Source organism: Lynx rufus, unplaced genomic scaffold (genome assembly GCF_022079265.1).
Source record: "Lynx rufus isolate CCGP_SWC_20201006 ecotype Redwood Valley unplaced genomic scaffold, mLynRuf1.p SCAF_14, whole genome shotgun sequence".
NCBI classification, from domain to species: domain Eukaryota; kingdom Metazoa; phylum Chordata; class Mammalia; order Carnivora; family Felidae; genus Lynx; species Lynx rufus.
Genome location: NW_025814828.1, coordinates 39,823,506 through 39,841,219, shown reverse-complemented (window position 1 = coordinate 39,841,219; position 17,714 = coordinate 39,823,506). Strand labels below are relative to the sequence as shown.

The 17,714-nt window shown below is 43.9% G+C and overlaps 1 pseudogene; it reads right to left on the bottom strand.

The window, feature by feature from the left end:
• Positions 1-11,145: 11,145 nt before the first annotated feature.
• LOC124509243 (nucleoplasmin-3-like) overlaps positions 11,146-17,714 on the bottom strand; it is a 64,047-nt pseudogene continuing 57,478 nt past the window's right edge.

The window sequence follows — 17,714 nt, the reverse complement described above, 5'->3', positions numbered from 1 at the left end:
GAACGTCCGACTTCGGCCCAGGTCATGATCTTGCAGTTCGTGAGTTCAAGCCCCGTGTCGGGCTCTGTGCTGACGGCTCGGAGCCTGGAGCCTGCTTCGGAGTCTGCGTTTCCCTCTCTCTGTGCCCCTCCCCCGCTCACACTCTGTCTCTCAAAAATAAATGTTTAAAAAAATTTAAAAATGAATATATATATATTTATATATATATATATATATATATATAGTCTTTATCCATTCATCCAGTGATTGATGGACACTCAGTTTGTTTTCATGTGTTGGCTTTTGTAAATAATGCCGCTATGAATATGAGTTTGCAGGTATCTCTTTGATATGATGATTTCATTTCCTTTGCATATACACCCATAAGAGGAATTGCTGGGTCGTAGGCTAGTTCTATTTTTAACTTTTTGAGGACCCTCCGTACTGTTTTCCGCAGTGGCTGCATCAGTTGGCATGCCCACCAGCGCCGCACCAGGGTTGCTTCTCTGTACACCCTCCCGAGCACTTGTTACGTCTTTTTGATAATAGCCGTTCTAACAGGTGTGAGGTGATGCCTCGTTGTGGTTTTGATTTGTATTTCCCTGCCGATGGGTGATGTTGAGTGCATTTTCGTGTCCTTGCTGTCCATTTGAGTAACTTCTTGGTTGTGACAGTTTCTATCGAATTTCTCAGTGAACTCGTTGCATTTCTCAGCTCTTGGATTTCAGTTTGGTTTTTTTATGGTTTCTATTCCTTTGCTGAGCTTCTCATTATGTCCCTGCATCGTTTTCCTAATTTTGGTGTCTGCCTGTGTGTCCTTGTCGTTCGCTGAACATCTTTATGAGGGTTATTCTGAATTCCTTATCAGAATTCCTTGGCGGTTGATAGATCTCTCTTTCCTCACCGTCAGTTATCGGAGCTTCGTTAGTATCTTTGGCGATGTCACGTTTACCTGATTTTTTTTCCATGATCTTCGATCCCTTGCATTGGTCTCTATTCATCTGAGTAAGGGGTCTCCTCCTGTAGACATTACAGATTCACCTGGGCGGGGATAGTTCTGCACCACTCGGCTCAGCCTGGCGCCCAGGATGGGTCAGTCAGTGCCATCCTTGGGAAGGCGGAGCTTCCTTTTGGGGGTCTCTATTTGGGCAACACGCCGCAGCCTTGGGTGTGGGGTCTCACACGCTGTGATCCCCAACGGTGCTCTGCGATGAGGCAAGGATTCGCGCCGTGCCCCGGAGTCTGGCTGGGCTGTAGGCTGGGCTTCGTGATCAGGTAGGCCCCTGGTTGTGCTCGGTTGCTGGTCGGGCTCACTGGCCAGACCCTTCGGTCAGGAGGAGCGTCCAGTTGTGTCTTGCAGTTGGGTGGGGCCAAAGACTTGGCTCCACAGTTGGGTGGGGTCACTTTTCCCGGGCTTTTTGTGGTCGTTGTTGTGGGGAGGGGCCGCAGGGAATGCGTCATGACTGGACTGCATCACTGGCTGGGCTCTGGGGCTGGCGGTGGGGGGGGGGGGGACTGTGGACTAGCTTCTGAGGCCGTCCAGTGTCACTGTTAAGGCTTTCCGGTTATTCAGAGCCAGAGGCTCTATTCTTCACTGTTGGGCTGCACCACTGGCTTCATTTCCTGCCCAAGCATGGCTATCGGATGGGCTCTGTAGCTGCCCAGATTCTCTTGGCAGGTGACACTCCAGGTGGCAGTTGGGGCTTCACGTTGGCTTTCCTGCCCGTGTGGCTCTGAACCAGGCAGAACTGCCCACTATGCTCCCCGGTCATACGGGGGCCACTAGCTCAGCTCTGGGGCAGAGTTGCTGGCCGGAAGCCCTTCTGGAGCACAGCCGGGGCCTTATTGCCATGATGGTGCACGTATCATCCGTCCTGTGCCGGAAGGCTTCGACTTGCTGGTCCATAGATGCTAATGTACTCAGGCCGGATTCACTCACAAAGCCACACAGGCATTCCCGCAACACCACACTGCCAAACACACCAGCTTGCGCGTGGTGGGGCATTATCCGCGTCTTTTGGTTGACTGCGGTTACTTTAGGGAAGGCCCACCGACAACTTTGCGGCTTGCTACAGTGTAGGGCCTGAATCCGTAGGTCATACTCACACGCAGCCTGAAAGGGCACGACTGGATTGGAGAAAAGAAGCTGTCCCGATCAAACGGTTAAAGTCCCAAGAGCTTGGCAGAAGAGAGGAAGGAATCATGGGTGGCATCTTCTCAAGACTGGGTTTCCCGCTTGCCGGGTAATCATACACAGGTTGAGGGCAATACAAATACATTTTTTCCTGAAAGGTAAGCTACGGTTACCAACGCCAAGGTAGAAAACAAGACGGGAATTGTTGTGACAAACAAAGAGCCATAAGCAATCGCAGCACCGCTAAACCCAGAGATCGCGCCAAGCTTCAGGTTATAGGGATGACTCCCTAAGGCCGGAAAGGGTGTGTTATTACTTTAGGTTCAAGTTCTGAGCGCAGTTTTTTCAAAACCAGAAATAACATCCTTTGCAGAATTCAATTTCAACTTGGCAGTGGAGTCACTTTGTTTTCGTGCTGATTCACCCAGAACATGCCGAAGAAAGTACCGGCAACGATGTTCATGAAGTTCTTGATAAAGCAGGAGACAGAGCGAGTGGTCTTTGAGGCTTTTCTGAATGGTTTCTCTAAATTCTTCTTGAATTTGAAAGACGAATCTGCACTCCTTCAGGCTCTGAAGGTCAGGCTAGACCAGTTACGACTTTTCCAGGAAATGAGTCATAGTAGGACCAGGGGACTCATTTCTAGAAGCCGGGAGGGTCGTTTCATCCAGAGCCTGTAGGTGGGGTTTTCCCTCACAAAAGACTTCAGGGAGTTCCAGAGGCGTGTGCAAACTTGAGATGGGAATAGTCAACCTGACACAAGCTTGCCCTGGGGATTCTGCCAACTCTCTTAACTCTTGCCTTGGTTTTCCCCACCCGGCACGGCTGGTCCTTCCCATTCCTTCTCATTCTTCTCTCATTTTCAGCTCACTGTCCAACATTCCTCCCTACAAACTCCAAATCTTAAAACCTGAGAATTCTTAAATAAGCATCATTTAGAATTCTCTCTTCCTGGAAGACATGGGAGGAGGCTGCGACAGCCATGGAGAATTCCTAAGAATCATCGCTGGGTGGCGGGCGGGAGTAGGGGGTTGTGCATTCATAATTCTTTTGAAATTTGTCTTCTCTATAGAGTGAAATTTATAGTTTTTGTGTTAACATTCAGTTAAGTGGCTTCACCTCCTTCCTTCCTTCCTTCACCGAAAATGTATTATGCGCCTACTGTATGCCAGGTGTGGTGGCTGGGAGATCCCGCGATAGAAGACACAGTCGCTACCCACGAAGATTTTTATGGCGTGGTGAAGAAGGTAAGAAACATGATAATGATAATTACCCAATTCCTGGAGCCCTGAAAGATGAGTAGTAGTTAATGAGGAGGCGATGTGTATGCGTGTGTGCGCTCTCCTTTCAGTTGTTCAATGTCTCTCCTTCTCATTAGGTTGTGATACTCAACACTGACAACATTGTTTCCAAGCAAAGCCTTGGGCTCAGGAGTCTCCATACGAGGATAGAGCAAACCGATAAGTCATGCTCTCCCCAGAAAAGGGTGAGGAGACAGCGGAGAGATCACAAGGAGGGGAGCTACTGGGATTTTCAAGCGTGAGGAACTTCTGGGGTTGCTCAGTTTTACAAAGGCTCAAGTTATCACCCAAAGTCACTTTCTAAAGCTTATGACATGGCAGTAGGATTCTGTAGGCAGAAGAGTGAAGTGGACCAAGCTTTCCTCAGTCTACCTTTTCGTCTCTCTGGTACCCCCAAGTTTTCTTCTCCCTTCCCCTGCTTTCTTCCCAATGTTCAGGAAAGAAGCAGCAGGTTCAACTCTTCTTTGGGTTGTGTTTTATTGCTTACCCCTCACAGGGACATATGCACCTCAGTAAATGGCAGTGTCTTCATTCAAAGTCGAAATCTGTAACGGAATGTATTTGGAAATCAAGGGGTAGGTGGGAGGGAACCCTTCTGGTGTCTTAACCATTGCCCTGGTAGGCAAACACCTCTCCTGCCCATCCTGCCCATTTCTTGAAGGAATGATCTTGGCACTTAATGGCACTGAGGAGCAAAAGGGAAACCTATCCTACACACCTTCAACTGTAGGTCAGGGTCCATCAAGGTGCATTCCAACGGCTGCCCAAATTCTGTAGCTCTATTGGAATATAGTTGCATCTAGTGTTAGGCAAACTGAGTAAACTTTGCACTAGTTTAGAAATAGCTGATGTCGCGGGACGGATGATCTCTCCAGCTCCAAAGTGCCACAAATTCTATGAATTGTATCCCTATTAAGTTCTAGTTGTGACCTGGGGATAAGGCTAACAGAATAAAATTAAAAGCTTAAGTTTGTCTTTTTTTCATCTAAGTTTGTATGATGAAGCCATGCACAATAATGTTAAAAAGTCCACCCTCTGATGAAGATACAAAATGTGAACTAAATCTCCCTGCCACTCCTGGTTTCTGTACCCAGAGTCAAACACTGTTAATATTCTCTTGTAGATCTGCTCAGATATTTTCTGCGCATGCACAAAAATCTTAGTCTTTTTAAGAGAAGAATTTTTCCATTATGCAGGACTGCTAGAAACAGACACAATGAATAATATATTTTCTATTTTAGTGTATTTAACTTATTACTCTTTCTACTGTTTCTCGTGTTAAAATTCTTGTTCTTAAAATGATTTTCTTAAAAAACGCATACATAGAGGCAGCATAATATTCTCGGATCATTTACATAAACTGGAGAATTTAGGGAACATTCGATTTTACTGGTAGTTGAGTTCTTTTTCAAAACACACTTACATAACCTCAGATATATTTACACTTAAGTTAAAAGTGAGCAAATTCATGTCAAGCATATGTTTTTAATGTGTCTTCAGAAAGGATCACACGTGGGGGTGTCTGGGTGGCTCAGTCGGTTACGCGTCTGACTTCGGCTCAGGTCACGATCTCATGGTTCATGGGTTCGAACCCCGTGACGGGCTCTGTGCTGACAGCTCGGAGCCTGGAGCCTGGAGCCTGCTTCGGATTCTGTGTCTCCCTCTCTCTCTCTCTCTCTCTCTCTGCCCCTTCCCCTGCTCGCACTCTGTCCCTCTCACGCTCTCAAAAATAGATGTTGAAAAAAAAATTAAAAAAGAAAGGACCACACACGTCAGGTGGTTTGTATTCGAATGCTGATGGATCCATATTACTTTATAAAATATATAGTTTCAAAAATTCTGTCAGTGTGCCTTCTCGAAACTGTGACTGTTTGACACATGCGTAACTTCCTGGCATGAGGCTTTTTGGAAGGAACCACCCTAGCTCTATTCTAGGTCTTACGAATGACATCTTAGATGATATCGGGAACACACGACAGCATAGTTAATGGCAATTATCAGATAAGATGTGCGTGATTTTTGTTTTGTGGATTTCTAAAGAGAAGAATCCCAGGGAAGTGATTGTTTAGCTTCCTGAAATGCCTTTTAAACAAGGTTTGTTTCTGTTTTGTTTTGTTTTTTAGCTTTGTGGAAAGCCTAGACGCCGAGCTCTTTGTTGTTACTAAATGCTAAACTCTGTACCTCCGGCCAGACCTCCTGCTGCCTGAATTGATCCTATTAACCAGATGGTTGCTAGGTTTCCATTTCAACCTGAAATGACTCCCCCAGAGATGACGGAGGGGGTATTTTGAGATGAAAACCCCAGCCCCTGGATACAGTTTTTATATCAGCAACAAGGTATGTCCCTGAAGAGAGTGTGAAACAGCTCGTACGAATGAACAGCGGTTTGTCGCTTTGGCTTTCAGAATGCGTGTAGGCTGTCGGCTGGGGCCCTGGGGGTTTCCCTGCACCCACACGCCCCCTAGATGGCTCCAGCTGGATAGAAAACTCGAAACTTCTCCTTCCAGCATCAAGAGGCAGGTGATGAGCATTTGCTGAGGCGTGTGACACAGAAGAAGCGCTTGAACGTTAGGCGAGGACAGCCACCCTTGTTCTGTTCCCAGTAGGACGTAAAGGGAAAGCCCCCACAAAATAGCAAGATCAGACCTGTGGAAACACCGAGCGGCTATAGCTGCAAACCTTATGTAAGTGCCTCTCAGGGATGCACCAACGGAGAAAAGACATGGGGAAAGAGAGCAGACTAAGTAAGGGAAGCCTAAGGAAAGGTACTGACATTTTTGTGGGGTGGGGAATAGTACTTGGAATCCGAAGGGATCAGAACGTTAGCGTGTTCAAGTAGTGTATTGGATCCAGGAAGACGAGGGGCCAAGTCAACAGTTAGGGAGAACTACAACAGAAGGGGAAAATTTGTCTACAGCGCTTTTTTTTGGGGGGGGGGGCGGTTGAAGACAAAGGAATTCGACCTGTGATGGCGTATGCTGATTCTGAGGAAAATCTGGAATCATGGTGGGGTAGACTGTTCCGTTGATGGGCTCCAATGAAACACACCTCACGGCATTCATACCTTGTGTAGTCTTCTTCCGAACGGACTTAGGTTTGCCCATCTGACTGGCTTTGGCCAACGGAACGTGAGCAAGCAAGATGACAAGGAGGCTGGATGAACCCTCTACGTTGGAACTTGCCCTATGGGAAGACTGCATCTTGGGGTGGAAAAAGGACACAGGGAGAGAGACCGTCGATGGCGAGAGGCCACTTTACGTGGTACTGCCCCAGCCAAACTCCCAACGGAACGCAGCTCCCTGAGTGACCTCAGCGATACTACGTAGAGCAAAAGAACCTTCCGGCTAATACCAGCGAACCCACAGGGTTAGGAGAATACTGAATTGTCATTTTAAGACACTAAGTTTTGGTGGCTTACGATCCGGCAGCAGATATCTGAAACAAATAGTCATGGGAATGCCCTCCTTTTCCGAAGGGGAACCTGGGACAGAAAACGGCCAAGGAATTTGCCCAAAGTCCTGCAACTAGTTAGCGAAAGAATGGGGCCTAGAACTCAGATCTCTTGACCAATCCAGTACCCAAAACACTACTATCGATATCTAACACTCCATAAAGAATTTCTGCATGCCAGGCACTACGGGAAGCATTTCATATTCACTGAGGCAGATACTACCATTATCCCCACTTTATAAGCCAGGGAACCAACGTTTAGAGAATAATTTGCCTGAAGTCACACAGCAGGTAAATGATAGAGCTTAGGCTTCTAAGCCTGCGCTCTGGCTTCACAGATTTGTCTGAAGCAAGTCATTCTTTGCTTAAGATAAATTATAGGTTAAGTCTGAGTAAAATAAAACAGCCTATAACAACAGCTCATTTCATCCATGTCTGTCTTATTCGTCAACTCATTTGAATTAAAAAGGAGTTGATCCCCACTAACTACTGTTGTTGAGGATTAAATCAGCTGGGCCTTGATCCTGTTCAGATATATGGTCTGCCACTTTGGGGATTTGGAAACCAACATTAACACCTTGTCACTATTTAAATGTTTGGCAAAATTCTCTCTAAGTTCATATAGAACTTAAACCCGTGGCGCTTTTTTTTTTTTTTTTTGCAATAAAAGTATCCATATGGTATTTTCTCGGTTACATTTGAATGATTGATATGTTATTTAGCAAGAACTGTTTGCTTCATAAGGAGCCTTAAAAATGCATATCTTTTATGCCTGAAAAATGTTTTTGGCAACTGAAGTAAGGCATTTAAGTCTACCTCTTCTATAAAGCCTTTCTTGGCAAATCCTGGTCCTTAATGGCTCACTCCTTTATCCATTCTCCTTGTTCAGTATATATTAAAGCGTTCTGGTGTGAATATACTAGACACAGGGGCACACAAATGAACAAAACAGAGCCCTGGTTTCACAAGTTCAGGGTAATGGCAATATATGTGGACATGTCCCGTAACAAAGGTTCGGGTGAAGTCTTCTTCATTGTTCACGAAGCCAATTTTGATTAAGTGCTGACCTTGGGCCAGATAGAGAGCAGATAGATAGACACAGCTCCTGTCTTCAAGATCCCACAGCCCAACGGGGGAGGCCGCTCGTGGTCTGGTAGACACATTGAGAGAAGTGACGGGAACAAAAATGAGGAGGCTGCTGGAATCAGCTGGGGAGAGAGAGCTGGAGAGGGAGTATTGCTAAGAAAGGAAGATGGGGGAAGATCTCGGGCATGGTAACATTTAAACAGCCAGACGTGTGAAGGAGGGGAGAGGGGAGGAGACGCATTACAGAGCCAACTGAAAGTGCAAAGGTGCCGGGGAAGAGGCGGCCCTGGGACTGGGGCCTGGTGAGCTCAAGTACTGGGCAGCGGTAGAGGACGAGCAAGACAGGGAGTAGATCACGTAGGCCTTGAAAACCACGGTAAGAATTGTACTGTCAGTGGGATGAATGGCCCAGAGGGGGACGGCATGGGGACGGTGTGATGCTGAGATCAAGGACTCCGGAGCCATGCTGTCTTGGTAGTGAATGCGCTCTCTTGGGTAAGCAACTTAACCTTTCCGTGCCTCATCGTGTTCATCCGTAAAGTGAGAAGAGGAATACATACTGTTGTGAATATTTAAGGCGTCAATAGACACAGGGCGCTTAGGAGTGCACCTGACATGAAGCATTTGGTCTGTTGTAGCAATTCAGCAAGGAAGGGGCCTGATCCGAGGCACGCTTTTTCAAGATCATTCTTCCTGCAGCGTGACGTCGAAATGTCCACCGACTGACGAATGGATCATGAAGATGTGGTTTGTATACACGAGGGAGTACTACCCGGCAATGAGAAAGAATGACATCTGGCCATTTGCAGCAACGTGGATGGAACTGGAGGGTCTTCTGCTAAAGTGAAATAAGTCAGGCAGAGAAAGCCAGATACCGTATGTTTTCACTCACATGTGGATCCTGAGAAACTTAACAGAAGACCATGGGGGAGGGGAACAGGGGAAAAAAAGTTACAGAGAGGGAAGGAGGCAAACCATAAGAGACTCGAGAATAAACTGAGGGTTGATGGGGGGTGGGAGGGAGGGGAAAGTGGGTGAGGGGCACGGAGGAGGGCGCCTGTTGGGATGAGCACTGGGTGTTGTACGGAAAACAATTTCACAATACATTGTACTTAATTTTCAAAAAGGAAAGAAAAGAGGAGGTTGGGGGAGAAAGAGAAGAGACCTACCTTTGCTATTTATCTGAACTGGAGAGAGGGCTTGGACTGGGCTTGGCCTCTTAACTGCTCTGCTCTCGTATTAGACCATATCGCGTCTCCAGCCATATGAGGTCACTTGACAGGTAGCTGAAAGGAGATTGACTCAGCATGGTCAGAAATGGACTTTGGTTGAGTTAGAACAAGCCAGACGCATATCCACCAGGAAGGTTAGTGAAAACAGAAAGATCTCTGAGATAGTAAATCATCCAGGGAGATGGGACTGGTATCTAGAACCAGAGGGACGCCTGGGTGGCTCAGTCAGTTAAGCATCTGACTTCAGCTCAGGTCACGATCCCGCGGTCCGTGAGGTCGAGCCCCGCGTCGGGCTCCCGGCCGACAGCTCGGAGCCTGGAGCCTGCTTCGGATTCCCTCTCTCCCTCTCTCTCTCTCTGCCCCTCCTCCGCTTGCACTCTGATTCTCTCTGTCTCAACAATCATAAATAAGCGTTAAAAAAACTTAGAACCAGAGTGATCCAGCAGTGGACAAGCTGAGGGAATTTGGTAGAAACCAGTGTAGTTCAATGAGAATTTCTGGGTGTCGACTGTGTGTTGGCACAATGGGGTATGGCGTTACCCTGATGTTCGGCACAATCGTCTTCCCGGTGGGTAACAGGAGTCTATCCTGAATGCACTGACTTCCCGAGTCAGAAGTGAAGGCAGAGGCTCAAGTCTAAACACCGGCAATGACCATTTTACCCATGCTACAGCGTGACTTTCTTAAGAGTCGGGAAATGATCTTATGCGTATTTTAAAAGCTGGTAGCTTTCTTGAGATGTAATTCACAGAACATAAAGTTCAATATTTTAAAATATGAAATTCAGTGGTTTTTATGAAGCATACAGTGTGCGTGGCAGTTGTCTGGCTTCCTTCACTTAGCATAATGTTTTCAAGATTCATTCACGTTGTAGCAGGTGTCAGAACTTTATTCCTTTCTATGGCCAAATAATATTACGTTGTACGCTTATGCCACATTTTGTTTATCCAGTTTTCAGTTGATGGTTTTTTCCATTTTTTTTCTTTGAGGGAGAGAGAGAGCGGGAGCGAGTGAGCGAGAGAACAGAGGAGAGGGGCAGAGGGAGAAAGAGAATCTTTCTTATTTTATTTATTTGTGGATTTTATTATTTTTTTTATATCACTTATGGACAAGTTAGTAAGTTAGTTAACATATACTGTATACAGCGTGCTTTTGGATTTGGGAGTAGATTCCCGTGATGCGTCACTTAAGTAAAACACCCAGGGCTCGTCCCAAGAGGTGCCCTCCTCAATGCCCATCACCCGTTTTCCCTGCCACCCCCTTGCACCCTCAGTTTGTTCTCTGTATTTAAGAGCCTCTGATGGCTTGCCTCCCTCTCTGTTCGTAACTATTCTTTTTCTTTCCCTTCCCCGTGGTCTTCTGTTGAGTTTCTCAACTTCCACATATGAGTGAAAACATATGATATCTGTCTTTTTTTTGGACTGACTCATTTCGAGAAAGAGAATCTTAAGCAGCCTCCACGCTCAGGGCGAAGCCCCATATGAGGCTCAGTCCCAAGACCCTGGGATCATGACCTGAGCCAAAATCAAGAGTCGGGCACCCGACTGACTGAGCCACCCAGGCGCCCCAGGTTTTTTCCAGTTTCGATTTTATGAATGATGCTTCTACGAACATTCATGTCCGAGGTTTTCACGGACATCTGCTTTCCCTTGAGGATACGGCTCAGGATAGAATTTCTGGGTCGTGTGGTAACTGTATGTTTAATTATTGAAAGAACACCTAAGCTATTTCCCAAAGGGCCTACGCCCTTTAACATTCCCTCTGTCGATGTGTAAAAGTGCCGATTTCTCCACATCCTCGTCAACACTTATTCTTGTCCATCTTTTTTAGTTGTTGTTGTTGATTTGTTTGTTTTTGCAGAAAAAAAAAACCCACTCCACGTCGTTGTATTTCAACCTTTATCGAAAAATGTGGGAAGTATTAAACATGTGTAGTCTTGAGCTTCCGATGCTGACCTCCGATCTCATAGGTAAAGTGGGGAAAGAGGGTCAGAATAGAAGTTCAGAGGTCCTGCCACCCAAGGAGGCTGGGGCCTGCCCCCTTGCCTCTTGGCAAGCAGGATGGGGCACAACTCGGCTTCCTCCTCCTCACTCCCCTCTTCACTCTCTTCTTCATCAGAAACGTCATTGCTTTTCATGTTGCCCCGCGATCCACGCAGGCCCGGAACCCGACTCCAGATGGAAGGTTACAGGGGGTTGGAGCTGGACGTCCTCCAACCTGAGCGTGAGTTGGACAACTCAGGACAACTCAGGACAACTTGAGGTTGGCCACCGGGACTGCAGTCTCCTGGCGGTCCTGGTTCCCGGCCATGACTTCTAGGACATTACACTGACCTTTGGCCCCCTTGATGAGGCAGAGCGTGGTCAAAGCCAGCACACGCCCCACATCATCCTCTTCCTCTACCTTGAAGGTGAAAGAGCGGATCTGGCTGGATGGCTGACAGTCCACTTAGGAAAAGGAAAAACTGTCCATGGTGACGGGAGGCCAGACCTGCCCACCACCCTCTACCCTGCCCGGGCATGGGCTCGGCTCTCCTGATTCCAAAATGCTAAGGTGGTGGCAACACCGGCGGCCGTGCTGCAAGCTCGCTGTGATTTTGGTTTACATTTCTTCCCTGATGACTAATGATGTTAAGCAAGTGCTTGTTGGCCATTTGTATATCTTCTTCGGAGAAAGGTCCATTCAATCCTTTGCCCCTGTTTTAACTCATTTAATTGTGTGTGGTTTTTGTAAAAAATTGTTAAATGGTGTTCTTTATTTACTCTGGGCACAACGCCCTATCAGATATATTATTTGCAAGTATTTTTCCACTTATGTGAATTGTCTTTTCATTTTCTTAAAGACGTCTGTTGACGCGCAAAAGTGTCTAATTTTGATGAAGTCTAATTAACGTATTTTGTCCTTAATTGCTTATGCTTTTGGTGTGGTCTCTAAGAAGACGTTGCCTAACCCGGGGTCATGAGGTTTTACTCCTTTATTTTCTTCCAAGAGTTTTATAGGTTTGGCTCTTACATTTGGGTCTATGATCTCTTTTGAATTATTTTTTGTATATGGTGGGAAGTAGGAGTCTAATTTCTTTCTTTCTTTCTTTCTTTCTTGTCTTCTCTCTTTTTTTCTTTCTTCTTTCTTCTCTTTCTTCTTTCTTCTCTTTCTTCTTCCTTCTTTCTTTCTTCTTCTTTCTTCTTTCTTTTGTATTTCTTCTTTCTTCTTTCTTTCTTCTTTCCTCTTTCTTTCTTGCTTTCTTTCTTCTGTCTTTCTTCTCTTTTTTCTTTCTTTCTTCTTTCTTTCTTCTCTTTCTTTTTTTCTTTCTTTCTTCTCTTTCTTCTTTCTTTCTTCTTCCTTCTTCCTTGTTTCTTTCTTCTTTTTCTTTCTTCTTTTGTCTTTCTTCTTTCTTTCTTCCTTTCTTTCTTCTTTCTTCTTTCTTTCTTCCTTCTGTCTTTCTTCTCTCTTTTTTCTTTCTTTCTTCTTTCTTTCTTCTCTTTCTTTCTTCTTTCTTTCTTCTCTTTCTTTCTTCTTTCTTCTTTCTTCTTCCCTCTTTCTTCTTTCTTCTTTCTTTCTTCTCTTTCTTTCTTTTTTCTTTCTTTTGTCTTTCTTCTTTCTTTCTTCTTTCTTCTTTCTTTCTTTCTTTTTGCATGTGGATGTCTAGCTGCCTTGGCACCATTTGTTGAAAAGACTATTCTGTCTCTCATTGCATTGTCTTGGCACTCTTGTCAAAAATCAATTAACCATGAGATCATACTTACCTGTGATTTCTGCTCTACAACTTAGAGTACGGACTGAGCTTTGAAATTTCCTAGTTTAACTCAATTCAGACTTCCATCATATTTGACCTCACATGACCTTTTAAGTCTGCCACTACTGTACCATGCTGATCCTTTGTACCACCAAGCTCCGGGACTCCCCCCCCCCCCACCATTTACTCCTATCCATCCCCAAAGTTTTGTGTCCCTCTCTGGTGTGCATGTCGACAAAAGGAGCAGAGAGGTGGATGACCTCTGGTGGGGCATTTAAGGTTTACATATGCTTTTCAAGTATAGCAAATGGGTAGAGGGCTAAGCAGGAAATATTTATAGAATGAAAATAAAAAATACATATGCCATCAGTGATAATAATGGGAGACTTCACTAGCCTATGTTTAATAGTGGCTAGAAAAAAAATAGATGATCAACAAGGAAATGGAAGATACGAACAATACTATAGACGACCTAGAAAAGACATCTTCGGATCACTCCATGGAACAACGGTAGAATGCACATTCTTTTCAAGTGCACACAAAACACAATCCAAGGCAGACCATACGCAGAGCTGTATAACAAGACTCAATAAATTTCAGAGGATTTAAGCCATATGAAGTATGTTCTCTGACCACAAAGGAATGAAATGAGAAACCGACAACACAAATAATTTGTGAAAGTCACAAATACGAAGAAATCAAGTCATGTACTTTTAAATAGCCAATGGGTAAAAGAAGAAATCACAAAGGGAATCAGAAAATACTTTGAGCTGAATAAAAGTGAAGATAAAATATACCAAAACCTATTGGATGCAGTGAAAGCAGTGACTAAAGAGAAATTTATAGCTCTGAACACCTATATAAAAATGATCTCGCGATCAACAACCTAATCTCCCACCTTAAGGAACTAGAAAAAAAGGGAAACTAAACCCAAAGAAATCAGGAGGGAAATAATAAAGATCAGAGAAGACATTAATGAAATAGAGAATACAAAACCAATAGAGAAAATCAACAAAACCAAAAGTTGATTGTTAAAAAAGATCAATGAAATGGACAAGGCTTTAGCCAAATCGACCAAGGTGAAAAGAGAGAAAACTCATATTGCTAAACCATGTATGAAAGAGGGAATGTTACCTCCAATCTTACAGAAGTCTTAAAAAACTAGAAATAGAAGGGAACTTCCTCTTTCTGATAAAAGGTATCTACAAAAAATTCACGGCTAACATCACACATAATACTGAATACTTTCTCCCGAAGATCAGAAACAAAATAAGGGTATCTATTCTAACTACTTCCTTCCAACATTGTACTGGAGGGTCTAGTCAGGGCGATTAGATAAGAAAAAGAAATAAAAAGTATCTAGGTTAGAAAGGAAGAAGTAAAACCATTTCTATTTTTACATGAACGGATCTTGTATATAGAATATTTTAAGGAATACATACACAGAAAAACTATTAGAATAAAGAAGTTCAGTAAGGTTGTCAGGTACAAGATCAATATACATCAATTAACTGTATTTTTCTAGGAAAGAAAAGAATATCAAAAAAAATAAAATACTTATGAATAAGTTTAACCAAAAAAGTGCAAAATGTATAGTCTGCAAGCTATAAAACAGGGTTGAAAGACAGGAAAGAAAATGTAAATAAGTAGAAAACCATACTGTGTTCATGATTCAAAAAGCCTAATATTGTTATATGGAGATACTCGCCACGTTGATCTATAGATTTAATGCAATCTCAGTGAAAATCCAAGCAGGCTTCTTTGCCAGCTAATCCTAAAGCTAATCCCCAAATTCATATGGAAATTCAAAGTTCTCATAATAGCCTAAATGATATTTAAAAAGAAGAGCAAAGTTGGAGGACGCGTTCTTTCTGATTTCAAAACTTACTACAAAGATACAGTAATAAAACCAGTGTAATGTTGGCATAAAGATAGACATATAGATCAATGGAATAGAATTGGAGTCCATAAATAAAGGCTCACACTTATAGTCAATTGATTTTATTTTTTATCTTTATTGTTAAAATGCTTATTTATTTATTTATTTATTTATTTTGAGAACGAGTGTCTGTGTGAGAGAGCAGGTGAGGGGCAGAGACAGAAGGAGAGAGAGAATTCCAAGCAGGCTCTGTGTTGACGTGGGCCTCGATCTCAGAGTGATCATGACGTGAGCTGAAATCAAGAGTCAGATGCTTAACCAACTGGGCCACCCAGGTGCCCTATAGTCAATTGATTTTCAGGAAGAGTGCCAAGTTAATTCCATAGGGTAAGAATCGTCTTCAACAAATGGTTCTGGGACAACTGGATATCCACCTGGAAAAAAAAAGGGATTTACTACCTCACGCCGTATACAAAAAATAATTCAAAAGGTATCATTAACTTAAATATAAGAGCTACAATTAGAAAACGCTTAGAAGAAAATATAGGAGTAAATCTTCATGACTTGGGTTAGGCAAAGACTTCTTAGATGTGACACCAAAAGCATGAGAGCAAATCATATGTCTGTTAAGGGACTTGCCCCTAGAATCTATAAAATTCTAGAATATATGAAATACAAAATATAATTCAGTAATAAAAGGGCAAGTAACCCAGTTGAACCATGCACAAGGATCTGATTACACATTTCTCCAGGAAGATATACCAATGGCCAATCAACATAAGAAAAATGCCTGACATCATTCAGCTTCAGGGAAACGTAAGTCAACAGCACAATGAGCTACCAATTCACATCCATGGGGATGGCTAAAAGAAAACAGATGGGAGAGAGTAACTGTTGGTGAAGACGTGGGGAAATCAGAACCCTCATATACTGCTGGTGGGAATGTAAAATATTTCAACTGCTTTGGAAAATGTCTTGCAGTTTTTCCAGAGGTTAAACATAGGGTTACCACAGGCCCCAGCAATTCCACTCCATTTTTCCGTATGTATTTTCTTGAATAAATATATAATGACTATTAGATCAATAAGTACATTATAAATATTGTCATTTTCCACAACAATCTCTTAAGGTGGGTACGGCCAGTATCTTTATATCACAGTGACAAGATTGAGATCCAAGGTTAAGTAACTTGCCTAAAGTCATACAACTGGTAAGTCGTAAGGCTAAAATTTGAACCGAGGTGTCTGACTCCAGACCCCATGCTTTTAACCATAAACTTCACTGCTTCCACATAAAAATAGGTATTTGAAATATGCGTATAATAAAAATCCACAGTCTTCTTGAAAGGCTTCTTGAAAAATTGTCCCTTGTACATGGTAATAAACCAGCGGTTTTTAAAATTTTATCCTACGTGTCAGACACCTAAAAAAAAATTTTTTTTTTAATTGTGACATAAACACGTCGGCGTGGATGCTACTTTTGTCTCATTTTGTTAGAGTAGTTAAGCGATTTGCCCAAGATCACACAGCTAGTTAAGTGTCAGCGCTGGGATACAAACACGGCTAATCTGACTCCAGTGTCCATGTTTTGAACCACTAGGAAATACGTCTCTCAATAAAATCTATTGGGCTTAGGGGAGCCCCAATAATTGCCACCCTTCTCTTCCGCCTGAGCTCGCAGGACGCACACTATGAGATAGAAACGCCAGCTTTGTTGTGGCTAACGCTGTTGGGAGAAATGAAACTTAGGTGGGCTATCTCCCTGTCCCAGGCCTCTCCCACGGAAACTCAAAGCTCTTTGCAGGCAGATACCAGGGAGAGGCCGAAACAGTCACAGCGGCCCAGGTGTCTCTCCCAACCTCACCCACTAGGTAAATCTGACCACGGGCTGGACAGAAGCCAAGGAGTGTGACCACAGGCCCTCAGGAGAGGTCAGAAATTGTAGACAAATTCTACAGTTTGTTCACATTGTAAACCAAGACGTCCTCTTACAAATAGCGAGGCACGGCATCTGCAAAGCTTTCTCTACCCAGAAGGGAGGCAATACAGTGAAAAGAACCCCAGTTTAGGCATTAGGAGACCTGGTGGCCCGACCCAGCTCTGCCTGGATGACCGTGGGCGTTACAGGTCACTCCTCTGAGCCAGTAACTAATTACTCCATCCAAGATTCTGCCAATAACATACACTCTGCGAGAACAGTTTCAGAACAAAATAAAGCAAGACAAAACAAAACTGTCCACTTAGAGAAAAATTAAGACTGTTCTTTCTTTTAAAAAAATAATGTTTATTTATTTGTTTTGAGAGAGAGACAGAGAGAGCATGAGTGAAGGAAGAGCAGAGTGGGGGTGGGGGGAGGGAGAGGGAGAATCCCAAGGAGGCTCCTTATTGTCAGCGTGGAGCCTGACGCGGGGCTCGATCTCACAAACTGTGAGATCACGACCTGAGCCGAATCATGACCTGATCGTGACCTGGGTCAGATGCTTAACTGACTGAGCCACCCAGGCGCTCCAAGAATCTTCCTTCCTGAGTGATTTCCTTCTTCTGGATTTATTTCTCTAAGCTTACCAATTCTGCCATTAGTTTCTATTATCAAATATTTTAAACAGAATTCACGGGGTCTTTGGTGGTTTTCCTTCCTTTCTCCACTTCCTTTCCTACATCTTGTTATTCTTCTTCCCATGCTTTCTACTTGAGGAAAGTGTTCACGTTGTCTTTTAGGTTTCCCTCATATTGATATATTCCAATCTCCTTCAACCTATACATTCTCCAATAAGCAACAAGGGGAGGAGGAGGGGGCGGGAAGGAAGGAAGGGAGAAAAAGAAAAGAAAAAATTTAAAGCTACTTTGCATTCTTTTAAAAAAAATGCTTTTTCTGGGGGCACCTGGGTGGCTCAGTCGATTAAGCGTCAGACTGTTGACTT